Source organism: Phyllobates terribilis, unplaced genomic scaffold, assembly GCF_046119375.1.
Source record: "Phyllobates terribilis strain yellow unplaced genomic scaffold, ASM4611937v1 Scaffold_1__5_contigs__length_1240528914, whole genome shotgun sequence".
NCBI classification, from domain to species: Eukaryota; Metazoa; Chordata; class Amphibia; order Anura; family Dendrobatidae; genus Phyllobates; species Phyllobates terribilis.
In genome coordinates, this window is record NW_027362761.1 from 652,798,562 (window position 1) to 652,813,489 (window position 14,928).

A 14,928-nucleotide genomic window follows, 5' to 3' on the forward strand; every position below is an offset into this window, starting at 1 on the left:
ATGTCTCTTCCAAGGGGCATTTAAACCGTCTTGGTAAGCTACTGCGACCTGCAAGCCTCTTCCAAGGGGCATTTAAACCGTCTTGTTAAGCTACTGCGACCTGCACGTCTCTTCCAAGGGCCATTTAAACCATCTTGGTAATCTACTGCGACCTGCACGCCTCTTCCAAGGGGCATTTAAAACGTCTTGTTAAGCTACTGCGACCTGCATGTCTCTTCCAAGCGGCATTTAAACCGTCTTATTAAGCTACTGCGACCTGCACATCTTTTCCAAGGGGCATTTAAACCGTCTTGTTAAGCTGCTGCGACCTGCATGTCTTTTCCAAGGGGCATTTAAACCCTCTTGTTAAGCTACTGCGACCTCCACCGATCTTCCAAGGGGCATTTAAACCGTCTTATTAAGCTGCTGCGACCTGCACGTCTCTTCCAATGGGCATTTAAACCGTCTTGTTAAGCTACTGCGACCTGCACGTCTCTTCCAAGGGGCATTTAAACCCTCTTGTTAAGCTACTGCGACCTGCACGTCTCTTGCAAGGGGCATTTAAACCGTCTTGTTAAGCTACTGCGACCTGCACTTCTCTTCCAAGGGCCATTTAAACCGTCTTGGTAATCTACTGCGACCTGCAAGCCTCTTCCAAGGGGCATTTAAAACGTCTTGTTAAGCTACTGCGACCTGCATTTCTCTTCCAAGCGGCATTTAAACCGTCTTATTAAGCTACTGCGACCTGCACATCTTTTCTAAGGGGCATTTAAACCGTCTTGTTAAGCTGCTGCGACCTGCATGTCTCTTCCAAGGGGCATTTAAACCCTCTTGTTAAGCTACTGCGACCTCCACCGCTCTTCCAAGGGGCATTTAAACCGTCTTGTTAAGCTAATGCGACCTGCATGTCTCTTCCAAGGGGCATTTAAACCGTCTTATTAAGCTACTGCGACCTGCACGTCTCTTCCAATGGGCATTTAAACCGTCTTGTTAAGCTACTGCGACCTGCACGTCTCTTCCAAGGGGCATTTAAACCGTCTTGTTAAGCTACTGCGACTTGCACGTCTCTTCCAAGGGGCATTTAAACCGTCTTGTTAAGCTACTGTAACCTACACCACTTTTCCAAGGGGCATTTAAACCGTCTTGTTAAGCTACTGCGACCTGCACGTCTCTTCCAAGGGGCATTTAAACCGTCTTGTTAAGCTGCTGTGACCTGCATGTCTCTTCCAAGGGGCATTTAAACCCTCTTGTTAAGCTACTGCGACCTCCACCGCTCTTCCAAGGGGCATTTAAACCGTCTTGTTAAGCTGCTGCGACCTGCATGTCTCTTCCAAGGGGCATTTAAACCCTCTTGTTAAGCTACTGCGACCTCCACCGCTCTTCCAAGGGGCATTTAAACCGTCTTGTTAAGCTACTGCGACCTGCATGTCTCTTCCAAGGGGCATTTAAACCGTCTTATTAAGCTACTGTGACCTGCACGTCTCTTCCAATGGGCATTTAAACCGTCTTGTTAAGCTACTGCGACCTGCACGTCTCTTCCAAGGGGCATATAAACGCTCTTGTTAAGCTACTGCGACCTGCACGTCTCTTGCAAGGGGCATTTAAACCGTCTTGTTAAGCTACTGCGACCTGCACGTCTCTTCCAAGGGCCATTTAAACCGTCTTGGTAATCTACTGCGACCTGCAAGCCTCTTCCAAGGGGCATTTAAAACGTCTTGTTAAGCTACTGCGACCTGCATGTCTCTTCCAAGCGGCATTTAAACCGTCTTATTAAGCTACTGCGACCTGCACATCTTTTCTAAGGGGCATTTAAACCGTCTTGTTAAGCTGCTGCGACCTGCATGTCTCTTCCAAGGGGCATTTAAACCCTCTTGTTAAGCTACTGCGACCTCCACCGCTCTTCCAAGGGGCATTTAAACCGTCTTGTTAAGCTACTGCGACCTGCATGTCTCTTCCAAGGGGCATTTAAACTGTCTTATTAAGCTACTGCGACCTGCACGTCTCTTCCAATGGGCATTTAAACCGTCTTGTTAAGCTACTGCGACCAGCACGTCTCTTCCAAGGGGCATTTACACCGTCTTGTCAAGCTACTGCGACCTGCACGTCTCTTCCAAGGGGCATTTAAACCATTTTGTTAAGCTACTGCGACCTGCACGTCTCTTCCAAGGGGCATTTAAACCGTCTTGTTAAGCTACTGCGACTTGCACGTCTCTTCCAAGGGGCATTTAAACCGTGTTTTTAAGCTACTGTAACCTCCACCACTTTTCCAAGGGGCATTTAAACCGTCTTGTTAAGCTACTGCGACCTGCATGTCTCTTCCAAGGGGCATTTAAACAGTCTTGTTGAGCTGCTGTGACCTGCATATCTCTTCCAACGGGCATTTAAACCTTCTTGTTAAGCTACTGCGACCTGCACGTCTCTTCCAAGGGCCATTTAAAACGTCTTGTTAAGCTACTGCAACTTGCACGTCTCTTCCAAGGGGCATTTAAACCGTCTTGTTAAGCTACTGCGACCTCCACCGCTCTTCCTAGGGGCATTTAAATCGTGTTGTTAAGCTACTGCGACGTGCATGTCTCTTCCAAGGGGCATTTAAACCATCTTGGTAAGCTACTGCGACCTGCAAGCCTCTTCCAAGGGGCATTTAAACCATCTTGTTAAGCTACTGCGACCTGCACGTTTATTCCAAGCGGCATTTAAACCGTCTTGTTAAGCTAATGCAACCTGCACGTCTCTTCCAAGAGGCATTTAAACCACCTTGTTAAGCTACTGCTACCTCCACCGCTCTTCCAAAGGGCATTTTAACTGTCTTGTTAGGCTACTTTGACCTGCACGTCTCTACCTAGGGGCATTTAAACCATCTTGTTAAGCTACTGCGACCTCCACAGCTCTTCCAAGGGGCATTTAATCTGTCTTGTTAAGCTACTGCGACCTGCACGTCTCTTCCAAGGGGCATTTAAACCATCTTGTTAAGATACTGCGAACTGCACGTCTCTTCCAAGGGGAATTTAAACCGTCTTGTTAAGGTAATGCGACCTCCACCGCTCTGCCAAGGGGCATTTAAACCGTCTTGCTAAGCTACTGTGACCTGCACGTCTCTTCCAAGGGGCATTTAAACTGTCTTGTTAAGCTACTGCGACCTCCACCGCTCTTCCAAGGGGCTTTATTCCGTCATTTTAAGCCGCTGTGACCTGCACGTCTCTTCCAAGGGGCATTTAAACCGTCTTTTTAAGCTACTGCGACCTGCACGTCTCTTCCAAGGGGCATTTAAACCGTCTTGTTAAGCTACTGCGACCTGCACGTCTTTTAAAAGGGGTATTTAAACCGTCTTGTTAAGCTTCTGCGACCTGCATGTCTCTTCCAAGGGGCATTTAAACCCTCTTGTTAAGCTACTGCGACCTCCAACTCTCTTCCAAGGGGCATTTAAACCGTCTTGTTAAGCTACTGCGACCTGCACGTCTCTTCCATGTTGCATTTAAACCGTCTTGTTAAGCTACTCTGACCTGCACGTCTCTTCCAAGGGGCATTTAAACTGTCTTGTTAAGCTACTGCGACCTCCAACTCTCTTCCAAGGGGCATTTAAACCATCTTGTTGAGCTACTGCGACCTGCACGTCTCTTCCATGTTGCATTTAAACGGTCTGGTTAAGCTACTCTGACCTGCACGTCTCTTCCAAGGGGCATTTAAACTGTCTTGTTAAGCTACTGCGACCTCCACCACTCTTCCAAGGGGCATTTAAACCGTCTTGTTAAGCTACTGCGACCTGCACATCTCTTCCAAGGGCCATTTAAACCGTCTTGGTAAGCTACTGCGACCTGCAAGCCTCTTCCAAGGGGCATTTAAACCGTCTTGTTAAGCTACTGTGACTGCACGTCTCTTCCAAGGGGCATTTAAACCATCTTGTTAAGCTACTGCGACCTGCACGTCTTTTCCAGGAGGCATTTAAACCGTCTTGGTAAGCTACTGCGACCTGCAAGCCTCTTCTAAGGGGCATTTAAACCCTCTTGTTAAGCTACTGCGACCTGCACGTCTCTTGCAAGGGGCATTTAAATCTTCTTGTTAAGCTACTTTGACCTGCACGTCTCTTCCAAGGGGCATTTAAACCGTCTTGTTAAGCTACTGCGACCAGCACGTCTCTTCCAAGGGGCATTTAAACCATCTTGTTAAGCTTCTGCGACCTGCACGTCTCTTCCAAGGTGCATTTAATCCGTCTTGTTAAGCTACAGCGACTTGCACGTCTCTTCCAAGGGGCATTTAAACCATCTTGTTAAGCTACTGTAACCTCCACAACCTTTCCAAGGGGCCTTTAAACCGTTTTGTTAAGCTACTGCGACCTGAACGTCTCTTCCAAGGGGCATTTAAACCGTCTTGTTAAGCTGCTGTGACCTGCATATCTCTTCCAAGGGGCATTTAAACTTTCTTGTTAAGCTACTGCGACCTGCACATCTCTTCCCAGGGGCATTTAAACCTTCTTGTTAAGCTGCTGCGACTTGCACGTCTCTTCCAAGGGGCATTTAAACCGTCTTGTTAAGCTACTGCGACCTCCACCGCTCTTCCAAGGGGCATTTAAGCCGTCTTGTTAAGCTACTGCGATGTGCATGTCTCTTCCAAGGGGCATTTAAACCGTCTTGGTAAGCTACTGCGACCTGCAAGCCTCTTCCAAGGGGCATTTAAACCGTCTTGTTAAGCTACTGCGACCTGCACGTTTCTTCCAAGTGACATTTAAACCGTCTTGTTAAGCTTATGCGACCTGCACGTCTCTTCCAAGGGGCATTTAAACCACCTTGTTAAGCTACAGCGACCTCCACCACTCTTCCAAAGGGCATTTTAACTGTCTTGTTAAGCTACTGTGACCTGCACGTCTCTACCTAGGGGCATTTAAACCGTCTTGTTAAGCTACTGCGACCTGCACGTCTCTTCCAACAGGCATTTAAACCGTCTTGTTAAGCTACTGCGAACTGCACGTCTCTTCCAAGGGGCATTTAAACCGTCCTGTTAAGCTTCTGCGACCTGCACGTCTCTTCCAAGGGGCATCTAAACCGTCTTGTTAAGCTACTGCGACCTGCATGTCTCTTCCAAGGGGCATTTAAACTGTCTTGTTAAGCTACTGCGGCCTCCACCGCTCTTCCAAGGGGCATTTAAACTGTCTTGTTAAGCTACTGCGACGTCCACCGCTCTTCCAAGGGGCTTTTAATCCGTCATTTTAAGCTACTGTGACCTGCACGTCTCTTCCAAGGGGCATTTAAACCGTTTTGTTAAGCTAGTGCGACTTTCACGTCTCTTCCAAGTGGCATTTAAACCGTCTTGTTAATCTACTGCGACCTGCACGTCTGTTCCAAGGGGCATCTTAACTGTCTTGTTAAGCTACTGCGACCTGCACGTCTCTTCCAAGGGGCATTTAAACCGTCTTGGTAAGCTACTGCGACCTGCATGTCTCTTCCAAGGGGCATTTAATTGGTCTTGTTAAGGTACTGCGACCTGCACGTCATTGCCAAGGGGCATTTAAACCGTCTTGTTAAGCTGCTGGGACCTGCATGTCTCTTCCAAGGGGCATTTAAACCCTCTTGTTAAGCTACTGAGACCTCCACCTCTCTTCCAAGGGGCATTTAAACCGTCTTGTTAAGCTACTGCGACCTGCATGTCTCTTCCAATGGGCATTTAAACCGTCTTGTTAAGCTACTGCGACCTGCACATCTCTTCCAAGGGGCATTTACACCGTCTTGTTAAGCTACTGCGACCTGCACGTCTCTTCCAAGGGGCATTTAAACCATCTTGTTAAGCTACTGCGACCTGCACGTCTTTTCCAAGGGGCATTTAAACCGTCTTGTTAAGCTACTGCGACTTGCACGTCTCTACCAAGGGGCATTTAAACCGTCTTGTTAAGCTACTGTAACCTCCACCACTTTTCCAAGGGGCATTTAAACCGTCTTGTTAAGCTACTGCGAACTGCACGTCTCTTCCAAGGGGCATTTAAACCGTCTTGTTAAGCTGCTGTGATCTGCATATCTCTTCCAAGGGGCATTTAAACCTTCTTGTTAAGCTACTGCGACGTGCACGTCTCTTCCAAGGGGCATTTAAAACGTCTTGTTAAGCTACTGCGACTTGCACGTCTCTTCCAAGGGGCATTTAAACCGTCTTGTTGAGCTACTGCGACCTCCACCGCTCTTCCTAGGGGCATTTAAATCGTCTTGTTAAGCTACTGCGACGTGCATGTCTCTTCTAAGGGGCATTTAAACCGTCTTGGTAAGCTACTGCGACCTGCAAGCCTCTTCCAAGGGGCATTTAAACCGTCTTGTTAAGCTACTGCGACCTGCACGTTTCTTCCAATCGGCATTTAAACCGTCTTGTTAAGCTAATGCAACCTGCACGTCTCTTCCAAGGGGCATTTAAACCACCTTCTTAAGCTACTGCTACCTCCACCGCTCTTCCAAAGGGCATTTTAACTGTCTTGTTAGGCTACTGTGACTGTTAGAACCTTGCTGTTAGGTTTTTTTTTCCTTTGCTGGTCACATGACCTTGTTGGCCTATTTAATCCTGCTCCGCCCTTCTGGCTTTGCTGGACTTCATTGTATATCTACTTTCTAGCTAGCCTGTGCTCTGTATCTAACTCTGTTAGTTTGCTTGGTCTACGGACCTCTATGTTCTATCTATTTGTTTGTTCGTCAGTCTGCTACTATTTCTGTTAGTAGGTGTCCCATATTCCTCCCAGTCCTTAGTACTTGTAGGGATTCCCTCCCCACATCTATAGGTCTCCGTACAGACTAGATTAGGACTTTAGCAGGTCTGATCGCAGGATCAGGTTCCCTGTTACATCGTAGGGATTCAGCTGAGTCTTATAGTAGGGACAGATCTCCTCTCTTTCCTTAGCTTTGGTAGCAGAACATAACAGTAAGTCCAGCCTGCAAATTCTCTAAGGAAAGATTTTTTTTGTTCCATCATGGTGTCGGTTCAGGATTTGGCTAAACACCTGCAGGGACTCTCTCTGGAAGTGGCCGAGCTCCGTCAGCACGTGAGTAACTGTCCTGGAGCATATTTCTTGGAGCCTAAGGTATGTTTGCCGGATTTATTTTTTGGTGAACATCGAGAATTTTTTTCATTTAAAAATGCTTGCTTATTGTATTTTCGTTTGAGACCCAAGTCCTCTGGGGATGAATCCCAGCGCGTAGGGTTCATAATGTCACTTTTGCGCAAAGAGCCTCAGGAGTGGGCCTTTTCTTTGCAACCTAGTGATACATGCTTCAGATCAGTGGATAGTTTTTTTTCTGCTTTAGGACTATTATATGATGATCCTGACCGTGTGGCATCAGCTGAGACTGAGTTGAGACGTTTAAAACAAGGATCAGGTAATGTGGAAAAATATTGTACACATTTTCGTCGTTGGTCCACTCAAACAGGGTGGAACGATTCTGCTCTGAAAAGTCTATTTCTTGCTGGGCTCAGTGAAAGGGTTAAAGACCTGCTAATTGCTTATCCTACACCTGAGGATTTGCAACAGGCTATGCAATTAGCTATACGGGTGGATAGGAGACTGCGTGCAAGGGTTAATGAGAGCAAATCCTCTGCTATGTCAGTTTCTGGTTATGATAATGTGTGTACTAACAGTGGTGAACCGATGGAGATTGGATCGGTGGCACCTCGCTCTCAAGAAAAAGACCGTCGTTTTTCGGAAGGCTTGTGTTTCTATTGCGGAAAATCTGGTCATTTGATTAAAGGCTGTGAGCTTCGTATAAAGAAAGAAAAAAAATTGGTCAGTCACGCCCGTATTGCCTGTTTAAATTCCAAGGGTATATTTTTAGCTGCTTCCACGATTGCTCAGGAAAAATTAATGGAATTTCGGGTGTTTGTTGATTGCGGGTCTACACTGAATGTAATTGATGGGGGATTCGTGGAAAAACTCAATTTAAAACCTGAACCTTTATCATCCCCCATTGCTGTGGTTTCTGTGGATGGTTCCCCTTTGAAGAATATTACTCTCAAGGTCAGTGAATTTCCTCTCACTATTAATGGTGTTCACCATGAGAAATTGGATTTGGTAGTGTTGAATAACTTGCCTTCTCCAGTAATATTGGGTTTGCCCTGGTTAAAATTTCACAATCCTGTACTGGATTGGTCTACCAGTGAAATTAAATCCTGGAGCCATAAATGTTATGACAAGTGTTGTAACGGGCGTATTGCAGCTTTGGATAGGGGAGAATTGCTTGTTCCTATTCAGGATTTTTGGAGAGTTTTTTCTGAGAAAGAATCGCAGGTTTTGCCTCCCCATAGAGACTATGATTGTTCTATTGAATTTGTCCCTGGAGCGACTCTTCCTAAAAGTCGTTTATTTAACCTTACTATTCCTGAGAGGAAGGCTTTGGAGGAATACATACAGACAAGTTTGGCCGCCGGTCACATTAGGCCCTCTAAGTCTCCTGTGGCGGTTGGATTTTTTTTTGTAAAAAAAAAGGACGGCGGTTTACGTCCTTGTCTGGATTTTCGTGAGATTAACAAAATTACGGTACGCAATCCTTACCCACTGCCATTGATTCCTGATCTGTTTAACCAGTTATTGGGGGCCAAGTGGTTCTCTAAAATTGACCTTAAGGGGGCATACAATCTGTTGCGCATGAAGGAGGGTGATGAATGGAAGACTGCTTTTAACACTCCTGTGGGTCATTTTGAGAATCTGGTTATGCCTTTTGGTCTTACTAATGCTCCTGCATTTTTTCAGAATCTGATTAATGACATCCTTAGACCTTTGATCGGTAAAAATGTGGTTGTGTATTTGGATGACATTTTGATTTATTCGCCAGATCTGGAGTCTCATTGGCGGAGCGTGCGTGAGGTATTACAGTTATTAATGGACAATTCGCTTTTTGCTAAGCTGGAGAAATGTGAGTTCGCTGTACAGAGAATTAGTTTTTTGGGCTACATTATCTCCAGCAAAGGTTTTGAGATGGATCCGGTTAAGGTTCAGGCTGTGCAGGAATGGCCTAGGCCTATTGGTTTGAAATCGATACAGAGGTTTTTGGGTTTCGCCAATTACTATAGAAAATTCATAAAAAATTTTTCTAGTATTGTCAAACCTCTGACTGATCTCACCAGGAAAGGTGCTGATGCGGTTCAGTGGTCTTCTGAGGCCATTGAAGCTTTTGTGTATCTCAAGGAGAGGTTCACCTCTGCTCCCATCCTTATGCAGCCTGATGTTACTAGGCCGTTTTTGGTTGAGGTTGATGCTTCCTCTGTGGGGGTTGGCGCAGTATTGTCTCAGGATAACGGGGATGGATTACATCCCTGTGCCTTTTTTTCAAAAAAATTTTCGGAGACTGAATTGAATTACGATATTGGTAATCGGGAATTATTGGCTATTAAACTCGCATTTGAACACTGGCGCCACTTCTTGGAGGGTGCGGAATTTCCCATTCAGGTTCTTACGGATCATAAAAATCTGATATATCTTGATGCTGCCAAGCGCCTGAATGCCCGTCAGGCTAGGTGGGCACTGTTTTTCTCGCGGTTTAATTTCTCCGTTACTTACATCCCTGGTACTAAGAATGTTAAGGCGGATGCCTTGTCTCGCAGTTTTTCTCCCATAGTCGGTGCTGAGAAAGAGGAAAACATTTTACAAGAAGGTGTTGTGATAGCTGCTTTAGACTCCGTTTTGGAAGATGAGATTCTTAAAGCTCAGGAGAATGCCCCATCTAACACTCCTCATGGGAGGTTGTTTGTGCCTGGGACCTTTAGGAGAGATTTGTTTGTTGAGTGTCACGAATCTCGGTTGGCAGGTCATCCCGGAATCTCTGAGACCAAGAGACTGGTGGGTCGCAGTTTTTGGTGGCCTGGATGGCAGAAGGAAGTCATTAAGTGGGTGCGCCAATGTACTATATGTGCTAGATCTAAGTCCTCACATACTCCTGCTGCGGGGTTGCTTTGTCCTGATAAGCCTGGTCCTAGGGGATCCGGAGGATCCTCTTAGAAGGGGGGGTACTGTTAGAACCTTGCTGTTAGGTTTTTTTTCCTTTGCTGGTCACATGACCTTGTTGGCCTATTTAATCCTGCTCCGCCCTTCTGGCTTTGCTGGACTTCATTGTATATCTACTTTCTAGCTAGCCTGTGCTCTGTATCTAACTCTGTTAGTTTGCTTGGTCTACGGACCTCTATGTTCTATCTATTTGTTTGTTCGTCTGTCTGCTACTATTTCTGTTAGGAGGTGTCCCATATTCCTCCCAGTCCTTAGTACTTGTAGGGATTCCCTCCCCACATCTATAGGTCTCCGTACAGACTAGATTAGGACTTTAGCAGGTCTGATCGCAGGATCAGGTTCCCTGTTACATCGTAGGGATTCAGCTGAGTCTTATAGTAGGGACAGATCTCCTCTCTTTCCTTAGCTTTGGTAGCAGAACATAACAGTGACCTGCACGTCTCTACCTAGGGGCATTTAAACCGTCTTGTTAAGCTACTGCGACCTCCACTGCTCTTCCAAGGGGCATTTAATCTGTCTTGTTAAGCTACTGCGACCTGCACGTCTCTTCCAAGGGGCATTTAAACCATCTTGTTAAGATACTGCGAACTGCACGTCTCTTCCAAGGGGCATTTAATCCGTCTTGTTAAGCTACTGCGACCTGCACGTCTCTTCCAAGGGGCATTTAAACCATCTTGTTAAGCTACTGCGACCTGCACGTCTTTTCCGAGAGGCATTTAAACCGTCTTGGTAAGCTACTGCGACCTGCAAGCCTCTTCTAAGGGGCATTTAAACACTCTTGTTAAGCTACTGCGACCTGCACGTCTCTTGCAAGGGGCATTTAAACCGTCTTGTTAAGCTACTTTGACCTGCACGTCTCTTCCAAGGGGCATTTAAACCGTCTTGTTAAGCTACTGCGACCAGCACGTCTCTTCCAAGGGGCATTTAAACCATCTTGTTAAGCTACTGCGACCTGCACGTCTCTTCCAAGGGGCATTTAAACCGTCTTGCTAAGCTACTGCGACTTGCACGTCTCTTCCAAGGGGCATTTAAACCATCTTGTTAAGCTACTGTAACCTCCACAACCTTTCCAAGGGTCATTTAAACCTTTTTGTTAAGCTACTGCGACCTGCACGTCTCTTCCAAGGGGCATTTAACCTTCTTGTTAAGCTACTGCGACCTGCACGTCTCTTCCAAGCGCCATTTAAACCATCTTGGCAATCTACTGCGACCTGCAAGCCTCTTCCAAGGGGCATTTAAAACGTCTTGTTAAGCTACTGCGACCTCCATGTCTCTTCCAAGGGGCATTTAAACCGTCTTGTTAAGCTAATGCGACCTGCACGTCTCTTCCAAGGGGCATTTAAACCATCTTGTTAATCTACTGCTACCTCCACCGCTCTTCTAAAGGGCATTTTAACCGTCTTGTTAGGCTACTGTGACCTGAACGTCTCTTCGAAGGGGCATTTAAACCATCTTGTTAAGCTACTGCGACCTGCACTGCTCTTCCAAGGGGCATTTAATCCGTCTTGTTAAGCTACTGCGACCTGCACGTCTCTTCCAAGGGGCATTTAAACCATCTTGTTAAGCTACTGCGACCTGGACGTCTTTTCCAAGGGGCATTTAAACCGTCTTGTTAAGCTACTGCGACCTCCACCGCTCTTCCAAGGGGCCTTTAAACCATATTGTTAGCTACTGCGACCTGCACGTCTTTTCCAAGAGGCATTTAAACCGTCTTGGTAAGCTACTGCGACCTGCAAGCCTCTTCTAAGGGGCATTTAAACCCTCTTGCTAAGCTACTGCGACCTGCACGTCTCTTGCAAGGGGCATTTAAACCATCTTGTTAAGCTGCTGCGACCAGCACGTCTCTTCCAAGGGGCATTTAAACCATCTTGTTAAGCTACTGCGACCTGCACGTCTCTTCCAAGGGGCATTTAAACCGTCTTGTTAAGCTACTGCGACTTGCACTTCTCTTCCAAGGGGCATTTAAACCATCTTGTTAAGCTACTGTAACCTCCACAACCTTTCCAAGGGTCATTTAAACCTTTTTGTTAAGCTACTGCGACCGGCACGTCTCTTCCAAGGGGCATTTAAACCGTCTTGTTAAGCTAATGCGACCTGCACGTCTCTTCCAAGGGGCATTTAAACCATCTTGTTATACTACTGCTACCTCCACCGCTCTTCCAAAGGGCATTTTAACCGTCTTGTTAGGCTACTGTGACCTGAACGTCTCTTCGAAGGGGCATTTAAACCATATTGTTAAGCTACTGCGACCTGCACTGATCTTCCAAGGGGCATTTAATCCGTCTTGTTAAGCTACTGCGACCTGCACGTCTCTTCCAAGGGGCATTTAAACCATCTTGTTAAGCTACTGCGACCTGCACGCCTTTTCCAATGGGCATTTAAACTGTCTTGTTAAGCTACTGCGACCTCCACCACTCTTCCAAGGGGCATTTAAACCATCTTGTTAAGCTACTGCGACCTGCACTTCTTTTCCAAGAGGCATTTAAACCGTGTTGGTAAGCTACTGCGACCTGCAAGCCTCTTCTAAGGGGCATTTAAACCCTCTTGTTAAGCTACTGCAACCTGCACGTCTCTTGCAAGGGGCATTTAAACCGTCTTGTTAAGCTACTTTGACCTGCATGTCTCTTCCAAGGGGCATTTAAACCGTCTTGTTAGGCTACTGCGACCAGCACGTCTCTTCCACGGGGCATTTAAACCATCTTGTTAAGCTACTGCGACCTGCACGTCTCTTCCAAGGGGCATTTAAACTGTCTTGTTAAGCTAATGCGACTTGCACGTCTCTTCCAAGGGGCATTTAAACCATCTTGTTAAGCTACTGTAACCTCCACAACCTTTCCAAGGGTCATTTAAACCTTTTTGTTAAGCTACTGCGACCTGCACGTCTCATCCAAGGGGCATTTAACCTTCTTGTTAAGCTACTGCGACCTGCACGTCTCTTCCAAGGGGCATTTAAAACGTCTTGTTAAGGAACTGCGACTTGCACGTCTCTTCCAAGGGGCATTTAAACCTTCTTGTTAAGCTACTGCGACCTCCACCGCTCTTCCAAGGGGCATTTAAACCGTCTTGTTAAGCTACTGCGACGTGTATGTCTCTTCCAAGGGGCATTTAAACCGTCTTGGTAATCTACTGCGACCTGCAAGCCTCTTCCAAGGGGCATTTAAACCATCCTGTTAAGCTAATGCGACCTGCACATTTCTTCCAAGCGGCATTTAAACCGTCTTGTTAAGCTAATGCAACCTGCACGTCTCTTCCAAGGGGCATTTAAACCACATTGTTAAGCTACTGCTACGTCCACCGCTCTTCCAAAGGGCATTTTAACTGTCTTGTTAGGCTACTGTGACCTGTACGTCTCTACCTAGGGGTATTTAAACCATCTTGTTAGGCTACTGCGACCTCCACTGCTCTTCCAAGGGGCATTTAATCTGTTTTGTTAAGCTACTGCGACCTGCACGTCTCTTCCAAGGGGCATTTAAACCATCTTGTTAAGATACTGCGAACTATACGTCTCTTCCAAGGGGAATTTAAACCGTCTTGTTAAGCTTCTGCGACCTGCACGTCTCTTCCAAGGGCCATTTAAACCGTCTTCTTAAGCTACTGCGACCTGCATGTCTCTTCCAAGGGACATTAAAACTGTCTTGTTAAGCTACTTCGACCTCCACCGCTCTGCCAAGGGGCATTTAAACCGCCTTGCTAAGCTACTGTGACCTGCACGTCTCTTCCAAGGGGCATTTAAACTGTCTTGTTAAGCTACTGCGACCTCCACCGCTCTTCCATGGGGCTTTATTCCATCATTTTAAGCCACTGTGACCTGCACGTCTCTTCCAAGGGGCATTTAAACCGTCTTGTTAAGCTACTGCGACCTGCACGTCTCTTCCAAGGGGCATTTAAACCGCTTTGTTAAGCTACTGCGACCTGCATGTCTCTTCCAAGGGCCATTTAATCTGTCTTGTTAAGCTACTGCGACCTGCACATCTTTTCCAAGGGGTATTTAAACCGTCTTGTTAAGCTTCTGCGACCTGCATGTCTCTTCCAAGGAGCATTTAAACCCTCTTGTTAAGCTACTGCGACCTCCAACTCTCTTCCAAGGGGCATTTAAACCGTCTTGTTAAGCTACTGCGACCTGCACGTCTCTTCCATGTTGCATTTAAACGGTCTTGTTAAGCTACTGTGACCTGCACGTCTCTTCAAAGGGGCATTTAAACTGTCTTGTTAAGCTACTGCAACCTCCACCGCTCTTCCAAGGGGCATTTAAACCGTATTGTTAAGCTACTGCGACCTGCACATCTCTTCCAAGGGCCATTTAAACCGTCTTGGTAAGCTACTGCGACCTGCAAGCCTCTTCCAAGGGGCATTTAAACCGTCTTGTTAAGCTACTGTGACCTGCACGTCTCTTCCAAGGGGCATTTAAACCATATTGTTAAGCTACTGTGACCTGCACATCTTTTGCAACGGGCATTTAAACCGTCTTGTTAAGCTACGGCGACCTCCACCGCTCTTCCAAGGGGCATTTAAACCATCTTGTTAAGCTACTGCGACCTGCACGTCTCTTCCAAGAGGCATTTAAACCGTCTTGGTAAGCTACTGCGACCTGCAAGCCTCTTCTAAGGGGCTTTTAAACCCTCTTGTTAAGCTACTGCGACCTGCACGTCTCTTGCAAGGGGCATTTAAACCGTCTTGTTAAGCTCCTGCGACCTGCACGTCTCTTCCAAGGGCCATTTAAACCGTCTTGGTAATCTACTGCGACCTGCAAGCCTCTTCCAAGGGACATTTAAAACGTCTTGTTAAGCTACTGCGACCTCCATGTCTCTTCCAAGCGGCATTTAAACCGACTTGTTAAGCTAATGCGAACTGCACGTCTCTTCCAAGGGGCATTTAAACCATCTTGTTAATCTACTGCTACCTCCACCGCTCTTCCAAAGGGCATTTTAACCATCTTGTTAGGCTACTGTGACCTGCACGTCTCTTCGTAGGGGCATTTAAACCGTCTTGTT